We start from the raw sequence: 14,462 nt of genomic DNA, 5'->3' as shown, positions 1-14,462 counted from the left end.
GTGCTCCATCCGAGAGGTGCATGGATAGCACGTCATTCGATTCTATTCCCCTATGCACTAAGTCGTTACATCATCATGATTGCTTGATTGTTTAGATCATTTCCCCCAATCCCCTAGCCTATCCCCGACCCCCTAGTGTTTCCCTATATTGGTTTAATTCCTTGATTGATTAGCTTAGTTTTCCTAGAGATTAATTCAAACAAACTTTTGTCCAAACTAGCTTAACATCTTGACTCAATGCACACCGTTTCTATGGGACGATCCCTGTGCTTGCCGCTATAGTCAATATAGCCGGTTAGTTAGGAGTTTATAAATTTTGTTTGGTCGGGTGGTCTTCTTTTCAACGACGGAAAACCACCCTATCAGCACACAAATTAACTTACTGTGATGTTCTCATAAATATCATTAAGGACTTCTTTAGGAACTTCATCCCAGTTACTGTAATTGATATTCACTCGTTTACGAACAACTATACCAATATAAGAGGCGAAATAATCCTTGTTATCCCCAACGGGTACTTTATTGCGATTCCATTCTAAGGATATTTTTTCTCCCTTGCGAATTTCTTTTCCAACTATTTCAACTATTGTACGACCCCTACGATTCTCACATTCAACAGAAGGCTCATTTGAATCTTCTTGAGGGACACTTTCTTTCTCTTTCTTGCCATCAACCTACAAACATACAAGTTTCATTAAACAACATAACTAAATCATTATATTGAGATAAATATAAACATTTTATACTAAAATTACATCAACTTATTAATTTAGTCGGTTCATTAATTGATTAACAACAACCTTTACGACGACGCTTTTTAGGTCAATTCGCTCTACTAATTTCATCATCATACCAAATCCCTTCTTCATGGTCACTATGTACATATGCTGATATATCATCAATAGTATCATTAACATTTTGTACCTCAGTGGTAGGAGACCTTTCCTCGGACACAACATTGTCATGATGGTCATCAATGACATATCAAGGTTTCGATGTTAGAACAACTGACCTTCTTTTATCAAGTGGGTCAGTCATATAAAACACTTGTTTTGCTTGACTAGCCAACATATAAGGATCTTCCTCATTACCAAGTTTGTTAAGATTCATTGAAGAATGCCCTAAACCATCAGATATAACGTTGTTGTTATCGTCCGCCCATTTACAACCAAATAGAGATATTAAAAACCCCATATAATGCAACTCACTAATCTCATCAATTACTCCATAATATTGCATTTTACCATAGACAAGACGGTTGTCTTTAGCACTTGAAAAATGCATTGCTTTGGCTTCTAGAGATACCCCAGTGTTTTGCGTGGTACTTTTATCATCTTTGTCCCTTGTATAGAATGTACAACCATTAATGACATATACAGAAAAAGAAAGAGGCAGAGAAATCTGGACCATAGCATAAACTCTTAAGTCGATCAGAAACGGGTTGGGATCGATGAATTTTTGAGCTCTTTCATTACTTAATCTTTGAACCACACACGAAATGATTTACTATGCTTAATAGTTAATGCTTTCGGGTTAGACCTTTGATTTTATATCTTCAAGAAAGATATGTGCCAGTTGATATATGGTGCAACTTCATCTTCATTAAAAGAACATATTCATGTGCCATATGTCACTTGTCAAGAGACATGTCACGCTCCCTACGACTTATGGTTCCCATACCATCAAATCGGCCCCTGTGTCGAGATGTAGGAAGCCCCACTGTTTTTACATGATCTATATTTTCAAAACAATATTCCATAGCTAACTCATACAACATTCTCTCTGCAATACAAGCCTCGGGTCGAAAAGCATTCTTAACATATCCCTTATATGTTTTCATTTGCCTTTCAAAGGCCCAACGAGCTTTCATGTGCACGGGACCACAAAATCTGATCTCTCTTACCAAGTGAATAAGCAAATATATCATGATATCAAAAAAATCCGGGGAAAATATATCTCCAATTGGCACAAAATTACAGCAATTTCAATCTCCAAAGAATCCAAATTTTTAGGATTTATAACTTTACTGTATATTTCCTTAAAGAAAAAACATAACCTAATAATGGCATATTGTACATTTTTAGGCCAAATTGAACGAATAGCAACATGTGAGAAATCTTCCATCAGAACATGGAAATCATTAGAATTTAGCCCTAGGAGTTTCAAAGTCTCCATTGAAACAAGAGAAGAAATGTTTTAAGAATAACCCTCAGGCACTTTAACTCCAGCTAAGGAAGTACAAAGCTCGACTTTCTGCTTTTTGGACAATGTATAGGCAGCAGGGGGTAAATACTTTCGTTTTCTAGTCTCCTCAACAACATGTAGCTCATTTCTAATATTCCATTCCTTTAAGTCAGCCCGAGCATTAGGATCTTCTTTTGTCTTCTTAGGAATATTCAACAATGTGCTAATCAGACTATCAAATACATTCTTCTCGATATGCATCAAATCTAAAGAATTCCTAACAAATTGAAATCTCCAATAAGGAAGACGCCAAAAACCAGAACACTTCGTGTATCCCTGTATAGAAAGGGCATCTTTAGTTTTCTTTAACTTGCCAAATGTAATTTTAATGTCTTTTTCCTTTTCAAACACTTCCTGGCTAGTAAAAACTTTTGGAGGACTTCCAAAATTTTGTTCCCCATTAAAAGCCTTTTTCAATTTGCGGTATGGATGATCATGAGGAAGAAATGGACGATGATCAAAGTAGATCTGCTTTCTCGATGCTTTTACCCACCTCCCCTTCCAACCATCTTCACATACAGGACATCCACATTCTCCTTTCACGATATAACCAGAAAGATTACCATATGCTGGATAATCTTGCATAGTGCAGAATAAAAAGCCCTGAAATTGAACATTTCATTCCGACTACCATCAAACACTTCAACACCTTTTTCCCACAATAAGTTTAAATCGTCAATAAGAGGTGCCAAGTACACATCAATGTCATTTCCTGGCTGTTTTGGCCCAAAAATAAGCATTGACAGGATAATGTACTTTCTTTTCATACATAAGGGAGGAGGTAAGTTGTAAGTCCCCAACATGACCGGCCAAGTACTATGATGCTACTAAGGGAACTATATGGATTCATAACATCGGTAGACAATCCAACGCGTAGGTTTCTTTCTTCTTTACCAAAATCATTGAACATTCCATCAATAAATTTCCATTGCGGAGAATCAGCTGGATGTCTTAGTAACATATCTTTTTTTTTTACCAAGTTTATGCCATGTCAAATTCTCTGCATCTCCTGCATCTGCATACATTCGTTTGAACCTTGGTTTTATTGGAAAGTACCACAAAACCTTACCCGGAACTCCTTCCTTTTTCTTGTACCTCGAGACATTTCACTTAGGGAAATTCTTTAAAGCTTCAAATTCATCTCGATACAGTATGCAATCGTTAGGACATGCATGAATTTTTTCGTAATTCAAGTCTGTTGTGCAAAACATTTTTTTTGCCTTATATGTACGGCTAGGAAAAACATTTTCGGGTGGAAGTATGTCTTTAAACACCTTAAGGAACGCCGTAAAACACTGATCTGTCACACTATGACCCACCTTCACATTGTAAAGCTTAACTGTAGCTGATAGTTTTGTGTACTTACTCTCTTTGTATAAGGGCAGTTCAGAATCAGTGAACAATTGCTCTATCACCAGAGGATCATTATCAACTATTTCATGTAGTTGATCCATCATTTCCTCCAATATATCACCCTCATCAGTATTATCGCCTTGATGGGCAGAAGTTTCTTCCCTTTTTTCACCATGACGATACCAATGAGTATATGTTATATCAAATTCCCATTTACTCAAATAGTTGAGTATTTCGTGAACTTTGTGATGCATAAGATTGTGACACATATAACAAGGACAAGGCCACCTATCACGACCTTCACTATTATTATTCAAAGAAAATTTGAGAAATTCCATAACTCCAACTTTGTATTTTGGGTCCCCCAATTTTGTTGTTGTTTTCGATCCATTTCTACAAACTACCAAGTTATAAAAATAAAATAAAAAAACACATAATTATAAATACCATATAAAATGCTATTAAGGGCATTAGGTCCTTATCGAAGATGAACCCCCTTTATAATATGTTCAAACATACTCAAATGTTAAAAAAAATAAAATAAAAAATCAGATAATTTAAGGTATGAATCAAGCCATAATTATACCAAATCATTTAGATTTATTTATATATAAAAAAAAGGAAGAATAATCACAAAAAAAATGTAAGCAACGAACTTGTAATCAGTAATTTGTCAACACCTAATTAGCAATTTGTAATCAATTAATATGTCAGCATAATTACACATCATGTTTGTACCAATTTGGGTAATTGGAAAGTTGAAAAATTAATCGACCGAGAGGACGAGAATCCCTTGCTTGCTGCTTCCAGAGCCAAATCCAATTAATCAGCAAGTCTTATTGTCAGTCATACTACTTTGCTAGCAGCTTTATTATTGTCACTCATACTACTTTGCTATCAGCTTTGTTATTTTCAGTTATGCTACTTTGTTATCGTATTGTTTTCCTATCAGCAATTTCAATAATGCTACCGGTCATAGTGTCTTACTGTCTTAAGATTTTTGGCATACTCTTAATTATCATTTAATTACAGCAGTTTGCCACACATTTGTGAACCTGCAACCATGTAATTTTCTACTAGTATGTTAACCACCCTATGTTTTGTTATAATTCTTAAGTGCAAAACTTAGTTATGGACAATGACTTTTTCTCTATCCAACTGAGTTATGGTACACCTTTTCTTTACCGGTAAACTTTCTCTAGCAACAGTTTTCAAAAACTGGCACTCCGTTGTCAGGAGCAAAATTTGCATTTGAAACTAAAAACTTGTACTCCATTGTCGAGTTTAATAATGTAGTCATCATCCTATTATATTGCCAGCAGAACCCAAGTATTTAGCATGCCCCGTATGAATTTTTTCTTACGAGCATGCAATTTCTACTAGTTCTAGTCTAACTTTACATAAGATCCCAGTTGTTTATACTAAAAAATTCAAAACTTTATATAAGATACCATAAAAAGCCAGAATTTGGAATATGCCGTTATATCAAAAGTTTTATTTGAAACCAAGTTTCGTTCATACTTACAGAGTTATTACCGGTTTAATTCCCATATGGCATAATTTATTCAAAAACGTAATATCAGAAGTTGAAATCAAGAGACCCCACTTTACACTTATTTAAGCTGAAAAAATTCAAAACATTACATAAGATCCCATAAAAAACCAGAAAAAAAAATATTGCTCTGTATTTCAGTTTTCTCTTCCCCACTCTTTCTTTCTCTGTATTCCTCCTCCCAGCTGTAAACCATGGCTTCCCCCAAACTGTAAGACAACAATTTTCCCTTCCCCTCTTTGTTTCTCTAATTAGGAATTTTAACTTTATTCATCTTAAATTGTATTTACCAAAAAAATATCAGTTTAATTAGACTAAATTCATCATATTCTTTCGACCACAATTCTACTGAATTAACTGTAATTCTATTTAATTACTACTCTCTTCTTTTTTATTCATCAAGTGGTAATTATTAGACCTAAAATTCATTGAAAATCTATTCTAATACGTATTACAACAAGAATTTCATACTTAGGCATTACAATCTGATAATTAATAATATTGAAAGGATAAATTAGTAATACAAAATTAAGGACTAACCTCGAAATTCAAAGGGGTGGAGAGTGACGTGCGGTGGTCGTACAACCTTGACGGCGGTGGTGGTGGTACACAGTTTTGAGTCGACGGGAGATCAATTAGTGGTGGTGAATTAATTGTGATAGCAGTTTGTGAGTAATACGGAGTAGAGAAGACTAATTAATTAGGTTTTGGATGGTTTTGCGTAAGACATAGTTTTGAGGTTTCGTGAATTTCGGAGATTCCGCGCAAATTTCCGCAAATTTGGTAGAGTTACCTTTTTTCCCTTTTTTGTAATTGGTATATAGTACACGGTATGCACCACCGCTCTATATGTTATTAGCTTTTTTATTTATTTGTTAGGGTAAAAACATATATAACAGTTAACTCTCCTAGGCGCTCTAAATTATTTATAACATGAAACTGTCAACACAGATAACCGCTCTATATAATCCTGTGAAACGCTTATCACACTTGACCGCTCTATATTCAACGTTTCATATACTACTACAAAATGAACCTTAAGTAACACCGTATAAGTGTTACCTAAATGGTTTAAAGTGTTACCATAGACCATATGTAACACTTTAGTGGGTGATACATCCGCTCATGTTCCCTATGCTCTTAGGTAACATTTTTGAATGCCTAGGGTAGCACTTTTACAAATGTTACTTTACTCACTCTTATGTAACACTTTTTAAAAATTACAGTAACATTTTCAAAGTGTTACTCACAATCTATTAAGTAACATTAACCTTTCTATAGGAACACTTTTCAATAATTTGTTAGACCTACAGTAACACTTTATTTGATCGTTTGGATCTCTTTCTACCTCTCAAGTAACACCAAATTTAATTATTAGGTAACACATTGCCATATATATTCATGGTAGCAAAATAATAATAATAATAATAATAATAATAATAATAATAATAATAATAATAATAATAATAATAATAATAATAATAATAATAATAATAATAATAATAATTTATAAATAAATAATAAATAATAGAAAATTGATAAAACCATTAAAAATTAATTAAATTGGTAAGAAATTCATTAGAACCAAAAAGTATTTACAAGAATTAGGAGGCATCCATCCAATATTTTTTTAATGTAAATAAGCAATATATTAAAATCAAACGGGAGGGGAGTTTGTACAAGCTATACCAAACAAAAACCTAGGCAAGCCAACAAACGCAAGCCAAAAAGAAAAAGCTAGCCTAACTAATTACAAGCTAAGTAAAATACAACTGCAAACAAGAGCGGAGACATGACTGCTAGGCAAGTTGTTGCCTTCCACAATGCCTGGACCAAATGAAAAGCATACTGCAGACAACACCACCAACGAGCAGCTTCATCTGTAGAAAAGCAGAAGAGAAAGGGCTGCAGCACAGCAAAAAAAACCTGAAAGCTTCAACATGATCATGCTAACTGCAACTTTGCAAGTAGTACCCAAAATACTAAGTATGCCTCCAATTTTGCAAGTACATTAGCATAAACAAAGCACATAAACAACCAACACAAGCAAAACAAAGAAATACAGAAGTTCTTGCTGAAAAGCCAAAGTCAAATATTCAACTACGGTCCACTGCCTAGCCGACTTCACCCAAAAACAAAAAATAGGCCACAACATGCCAACACAACTGAACAAAACTGCAACAAGCTCCTGTTAGCACCAACCAAAGCAACGAGGACCCTCTTAGAACCACCCAATTATGAAAAGCGGACTGCAACACCAAACAAAACATCTTAACACCTTCTTAAACTGGACAACAATAGGTGCAACAGAAAAAAGCGTAATACACACATGTTACTAAAAAACAACCAACACTTAATATAAACCAATCATCCAACAGTAACACCAATAAAACTGCATCAAGTTGGTCAACCCTCAGAAACTGCTGCGGAACTGCAAATACAATTACGTAAGTGCAGTTTAAATTTAGAATAAATTTTGCATACATGACACTAGATAACTTAAGATACAATCTAAAATATAAATATAAATTGAAAGCCATTGTACAAATCTCAAAACGTTTGTATAGCGGGAACAATAACTTGAAAGCAGAGAAACATTATAGAGACGCCACCTATAACAATCTGAAAAGAATACAAAAGAGTGTACTTGTTATCAGATCTCTTTGTATCCTATAGTGCATACTAGTTCATTGATTCAACCTAAGCCTCCTTAATCATGACCGTATGACCATAATTGTTGCTTTTCTTCTGCTATTCTGTATTCAAATTAAACAAACATGATTTGTAAAAATTTAGTTTTAATTAATCTAATAAAAAATTCAAGATAAACGATGCTCTAATCTATTCTGAGGTGATCAAACCTTGATTGTGATTGAGAATAGGTTTATTATTCATCTGAACATTACAGAAAAAAATATATCAACTAGGAAGCCAAAAGAAAATACAAGGGATGTAATTTTTCACAACTAAAATCACAAAGCACTGTTAAAAAATCGATTAACCATAATAGAATCGGTGATTGATTGAAATCATAAGAATGGATAGAATTTAGTTCTAGACCCTTCCCTCGCATCTGAATAGCAGAATTCGCACTACAGAACATCTTAAGAAAAAATATAATTCATAACCCCATCCAACCCTAATCACAAAATCTAATTAATCTGGTTATTTTTCAACTGACTACGAATTCAAGAAATTCAAAACATAAGTCCGATGATGAAGATCATTATACCCCAACAATTTCCATTTCACTTTCGAATTATTTAAGAGAAGCAAACACTAACATAGAGTATCCATATGGTTCATGCAAGAACGCCCAATTCATTTTTTATATTGCTCCTCCAATTTATCATCCTTTCGAATAACGCAAAAATAACAAAATTATTATAGTAAAAAAATTAAACTTCCAAAAGCTTAAAATTTGTGAAATAATAATCAGAAAAAATATTACCTCACGCAATTTAGGGATGAAATTAAAATAGAGAAATCAAACCCATTATTTCCTGGAAGGGAATTGGAGAAATTAATGCAAAGTTTCCAGGTTTGATTAATCTCAAGACGACGATCGTAAGATGGCCCACCACAGTTGATACTTGATAGCGTCGGTGAACCAGTCTTAGGGCCGGTGAAGCAGAGTATAGCGTCGTAAGATGGAAGATGCGAGAAATGAGAAAGGGGGATGTGATTTATATTTTGAGGTTATTCAATTCGTGTGTTTTTCTAATTAGACGGGCCAAGTCCAAGCTTATAAAACTAAATTGTTGCACTAGCCATGGTCAAAGAGCATAACAACACGTGTTCAACAAAAGTAAGTTTACAAGAATTTTTATCAATAACTAAATTAACACTTCTTAGTGTTACCATAAATTGTTACCTATTTTAAAAGTGTTACCATAAAATGTTACCTATTTGAAATGGGTTACTATAATATGTTACCTATTATAAAAGTGTTACCATAAAATGTTACCTATGTTAAAAGTGTTACCTTGAGTGTTACATTTTAAAAAAAATGTTACCAAAGTGTTACATAATAATCTAGTAATTTTTTATTTCAAAAAGTGTTACCAACACGTGTTACATAAGCTCAATTATGTACAAGTGAATATTCCTATTTTCGTAGTAGTGTATTTTAGTATGAGATTGTTATTTCTGACATGAGATCGTCATGTGAAAATGTTGTTTTCATAATTCCATCATCACCCATTTACAGATATAGTACGGTTACGACGTTGTTAGTACGCACGCGTAATTTGATTCAACGTTTAAATCCTAAACCCTGAACTCTAAACACATTACGACATTTTCAAAATAATCATAGGTTACATAAAAGGGCTTGAAAGTGCACAAAAGAATGTATGCACAATTATCTTTCAGAACAATTCGTTCATTTGTGTTCATTTATAATCTAATTTAATAATTATGTTTTCAAATGGTTAAATTTTAATGTTCTAATTTATTAGAATAATGAATATCGAGCAACAACACTGTAGGTCGATATAATCTATAACGATCATGTTCACACGTGCTTATATCTAAAGTATCACTAACTATAATTAAGTAATTGAATGTATTCAATTTTATGAACTTCGGTAAGCGTTGTATTATAGTGCCCTTCATTTAACATAGTATGCAATTCCTTCTGATGGTATGACACTTTGTGTTACATATAAATTAACGGACCTCAAATTTTTTGATTTAGTTACTTCTCCACCAAGATTTCTTGCGAAGTTCAAAACGGATACATGGAATGCGTAAGATAAGTAATAATTAGATCCGACATTGATTATATGGGTCTTTTTAAAAATTAAATTTATTTTCTTTCAGATTTTCCTTATATATATTCGTGTTCAAAGTAAACTATCTTTAACGAACCGAGCTCGAATATATCTTTGAGTTTGGTTGGGGTATAGCTTGGTATCGGGACTGAGCTCATCTACATCAAACGAACATGAACGTGAATAGGGTAGTATCTATAAGGAACACGTTCACACGTGGTTACATTTAGAGTAATAACTAGTGTACTAGTAGCCCGGGCGATGCTCCAGTTTCTCGTTTCAATATTAGAATATGACTGTAGCATGAATAATTGTACTTCGAACTACTTTCTCTACATATAAATTATTTGGTGGAAAATTAAAATGTTTTTCCCTTCAACATCTAGTGAAAGTATAAAATAATTGTAGGAATTAGTACATATTACTTCGTAATAAATATTCATTATTCCAAGTTATGTATTTACGTGGAGTAAAAATCATAAAAAATAGTTGGCTAAGATGGTAAGACTTCTACCTTACATCTGGTTGTTGTCATGTTCGAGACTTACTATGTGAAATATTTGTACGCATATTTCTTGCAGAGTTGATAACATGTCATGTTTCCTGTGAGAGGGGATGGGGTTCATTGTTACACGTATACTTTGTTATAAACACCTTTTAATATACTAGTATATATATCTTTGAACAACGAATTGAATGCATTTTTGTTTTTGCAGTTTAGGAAGCGTGGCCCATTTCTTGTAACCCTAAATCCTAAACCCATTACGATATTGTCAAACTAATCATAGGATACTATCATGTTCGTAAAGATGAAAAGAGCTGAGATTGAACAACTGTCGAAGCTTATTTACTTCTTTAGCTTGAAAATGCACATAATAGTGTTTTCAAATCTAACTTAATAATAATGTTTTCAAATGGTTAAATTTAATAATGTTCATTGACAATATAATTAAATAATGTTAATGGACAATCTAGTTTAATAATAATGTTTTCAAATTTATAAATTTTAACAGTCTAAGCTCGTTTAAGATAAAAGCTCGTTTATAAACCTGACTCGGTTAATAAGCTCGTTCATTTATGTTCATGAACAATCTAATTTAATAATTATGTTTTAGAAACTATAAAGAACACGTTCACACGTGCTTATATTTAGAGTAACAACATCTTTGAACAACATATTGAATGCATTCATTTAAATGGAGTTTGGTAAGAGTTGGATTATAGTGTCCTTTTATATTCATAGTATGTATTATATTCCATGTAAATTATTTGACATAAAATTAGTTTGATTGCTTTAATTATCATTTTCTGACGGATGTACCAATTTTGCAAGCGAAGGTCAAAAGGTGCATTGGGAATCCAAAAAATAAAGTAATAATTACAGCTGACATTGATTAGATGGGATTGAAATTTCAAAAAAAATCATCTTTAAGATTTTCCTTATATGAGAAGTTAAACAACATTTATACTTGTTATTAATACTATTTCTTCTACCTAAAATTTATTCAATCCATTTTATTCTTTCATTAATGAAGAACACTATATTTATTGGGTGTTGAATATTCCATAGGTAATCCATAAACACTTGCAAGTGTCCTTGTGTTTCAAACAATGATTTAACGTAAAAACCTCGTGATAAACTTAAAATGAGAACTCGCAATAAACGTATCATTATTTCATTATATTTGAAAATCATTCGTAACGTTTGCCGTATTTCGTATCATGCGTATCATTACAATGATCATTACCCAGGTTGTCATTTCTAACATAAGCAGTCTTACACGATATGAGACACATGCCATCCCAGCCTAATTCTCAACATAACTTGCGTACGAGTCAAAAACCTGGTATCGTTTTAAGATAGATTTTTTATGGGGGTAAATTACTCATTATTGTCATTGGTTGTTTAATTAGTCGATTATTGTCATTAGACATTTTAAAATTAGCCTAAAATTAATCCGTTTAAGTTTAATCCTTCAATCCAACAAAATTAAACAACAAAATCAAATTAACTAAAATATAAGAGAATACAAGAATTAAAACAAACTACCCATTACTTTGTCATTGGCAAGCCATTCGGATATTAACATTACACTTCAAATGGCGACAAAATTAAGCGTAAGCTTAATGATTAAAATAAACATATAAATTAAAATAGTCATACTAAACTAAAAATTATATTGTACAAGCCACCTACGTATGGTTTGATCAATTCATCAACATCCGGATGTCCCTTCTATGTCGCCTCCCTCCAGAACATACACGCGCACTTATACCTGAGCATTGTCTCCAAGCCAACACGATCTTCCCCTCTTAAGTTGGCGGTCTGATAATACAGGAAATTGGCATACCGAATTCGACCAAAGAATTCCCCAAAATTAGATGGCTGGTAAACTCCTGCAGAACCTGCCTTCCCCAATCCTTGTAAACAAAGACACAGTCATGCCTGGTGTCATCATCGAGCTTACACCAAAATAGGTGTTTTATTTCTGGGATAGACCCCACTGAAGAAGAACTTTCGTGACCAGAGATATCGCCGAATTGGAGCAAGGGCTTAGCTCCGAAATGTTAATCCAAAGACGCGGCAAAAGACTTCTTCTTTTCGTCAACCCATTCCTTCATACGAGCGTCAAAATGATCAAATGCAAGATGGTGGTTTGGGCAATCAGAAGGATATCCTCCAATTTTTGGTGGTTGTGGGAGAGAGAATTGCAAGAGATAGAGAGGGAAGCTATATTTTCAGATAAATGAAGTGATTAATCCCTACTGGAGTACCCCTATACTTATAGAACCCTCATAGTAACCGTGTGCATACCTTTGCTCTTCCTTTAAGCTATTGACATTCACTTGCTCTTATTAGATTTAGTATGCATATTGTTATTAAACTTACGTGTTACAATTATCTTTAGTATGCAACTTATTTAAACTTTGGCTCATGTGTACATGTTTCTTATTCGATCATTTTGCATTTTGTTTAAGCAAGCCTCGACCATTAGATATGTAACATTATGTAACATTATGTTGTGCATAATTAGATATGTAACATTATGTTGTGCATAATTAGATATGTAACATTATGTTGTGCATAATAAATTAATGTTGCAAAATCTCTGTAGGTTATATTTGTTAATGGTACTACTAAAATGTAAATATTATTTTATTTTAATTAAATTTCATGGAATTTCCTTGTCCAATTGTATATTTCAACAAATAAGTCATGCCCCTTCAACTTCCGTCGCGATCACGAGTACTTTGTAAACGTGGCTATATTTAAAGTTACACTATATCAAGAAACTAATTAAATTTGGTAAACACGACAAGATAATTAAATGCATTCAAATTTATGATATTTGGTAAACATGTAATTACTATGTTCGACAATAACAGTATATTATAACTAAAATTAGTATTCGTCTTAAAAGCTTTTCTATGTTTTATATATAACCTACTGGTCATAACTTAAAATTAACCTTACTTGGTTATTTCTCCTATCTTGACGGATCCATCAAGTGTGCATGCAAAGGTGAAAAGGTGCATTGGGAATCGGAGAAAAAACTAATAATTACTAGCGACAATGATAAGATGGATGTTGTATGTCATTCAATTTATTTTCAGTAATTTTTTCCTTATATGAGAAGTTAAGCAAATTACATATACCTTTTTTTTAAAAGCTTTAAAGTCTCTTAAATCCAACTACCCTGAATTGTTTACCACTTTAAAGGTCAAGAGTTTTTGCATGTACATTTATCATAGATAACCTCTAAAGACTTGCGATTGCCCATTGTTTTAAAACCTTAAATTATATTACCACCTCAATGTCTACATGAATAAACGTAAATTTGTACCTCCAACTTAACCCATGTTTACGAATGTCTAAACACAAAACTAGCCGTACCCAAAATTTCAATGTTTGTTGGTCTGGGTGCAAGTATAAACATCTTAAATAGTTGTAAAAGAACACCCTCTCATACCATTCTTGGCTGCCCCGTGTCGACGAAATTTTTTAAAGAGCAGAACTATTGACACGATCATTCTAAAATTTTAATTACGATTTATAACAATACAGTCGCTCTTTAGAATAACCTTTTGGTATTATTTTGTGTTATGTACATAAGTAAAAGATAAACTATGTAACACACGCACTCTAAGAGTCATGTCCTTTCTCCCTTATCAATATAAAATGGAGGCAATACAACTTTGGGACACCCAAACCATCCATTATATACATTTTAAGTTGAGATATATTAATGGCTCCGGCCTCACGTCACATTGGTCACTGCAAGCATATGCGAATCCCATGGTCACGAGTTCGACTCTTTAAAAAATCTTAGATCGCTTAATATTTACCCAGGCTTCACTAACCCCCCCCCCCCCCCCCCCCCCCTTTATGTTTATTTTTAAAAAATAACTTGTTACCAAACCAAAAATCCATAGTTGTTTTAATTTGTACCTTATAATCTATGTGACACAAGCATAAAACGTAATACTAATGGTTCAATTTTAATGCATAAGGGTCAAATCACTTAAACAAAATTACC

General features: G+C 33.0%; 1 long non-coding RNA gene across 1 annotated transcript; it reads right to left on the bottom strand.

The window, feature by feature from the left end:
* Positions 1-6,716: 6,716 nt before the first annotated feature.
* Positions 6,717-8,838, bottom strand: LOC130463853 (uncharacterized). Its single transcript, XR_008924035.1, has 3 exons — positions 8,601-8,838; positions 8,011-8,044; positions 6,717-7,905 (listed from the first exon to the last, which is right to left on the bottom strand). It is a non-coding gene; the product is annotated as an uncharacterized lncRNA (long non-coding RNA).
* Between the last annotated feature and the right edge of the window lie 5,624 nt (positions 8,839-14,462).

This window comes from Spinacia oleracea, chromosome 6, assembly GCF_020520425.1.
Source record: "Spinacia oleracea cultivar Varoflay chromosome 6, BTI_SOV_V1, whole genome shotgun sequence".
In the NCBI taxonomy this organism is placed as follows: domain Eukaryota; kingdom Viridiplantae; phylum Streptophyta; class Magnoliopsida; order Caryophyllales; family Amaranthaceae; genus Spinacia; species Spinacia oleracea.
The sequence above is the reverse complement of the archived record's forward strand: the minus strand, read 5'-3'. Positions and strand labels throughout refer to the sequence as shown.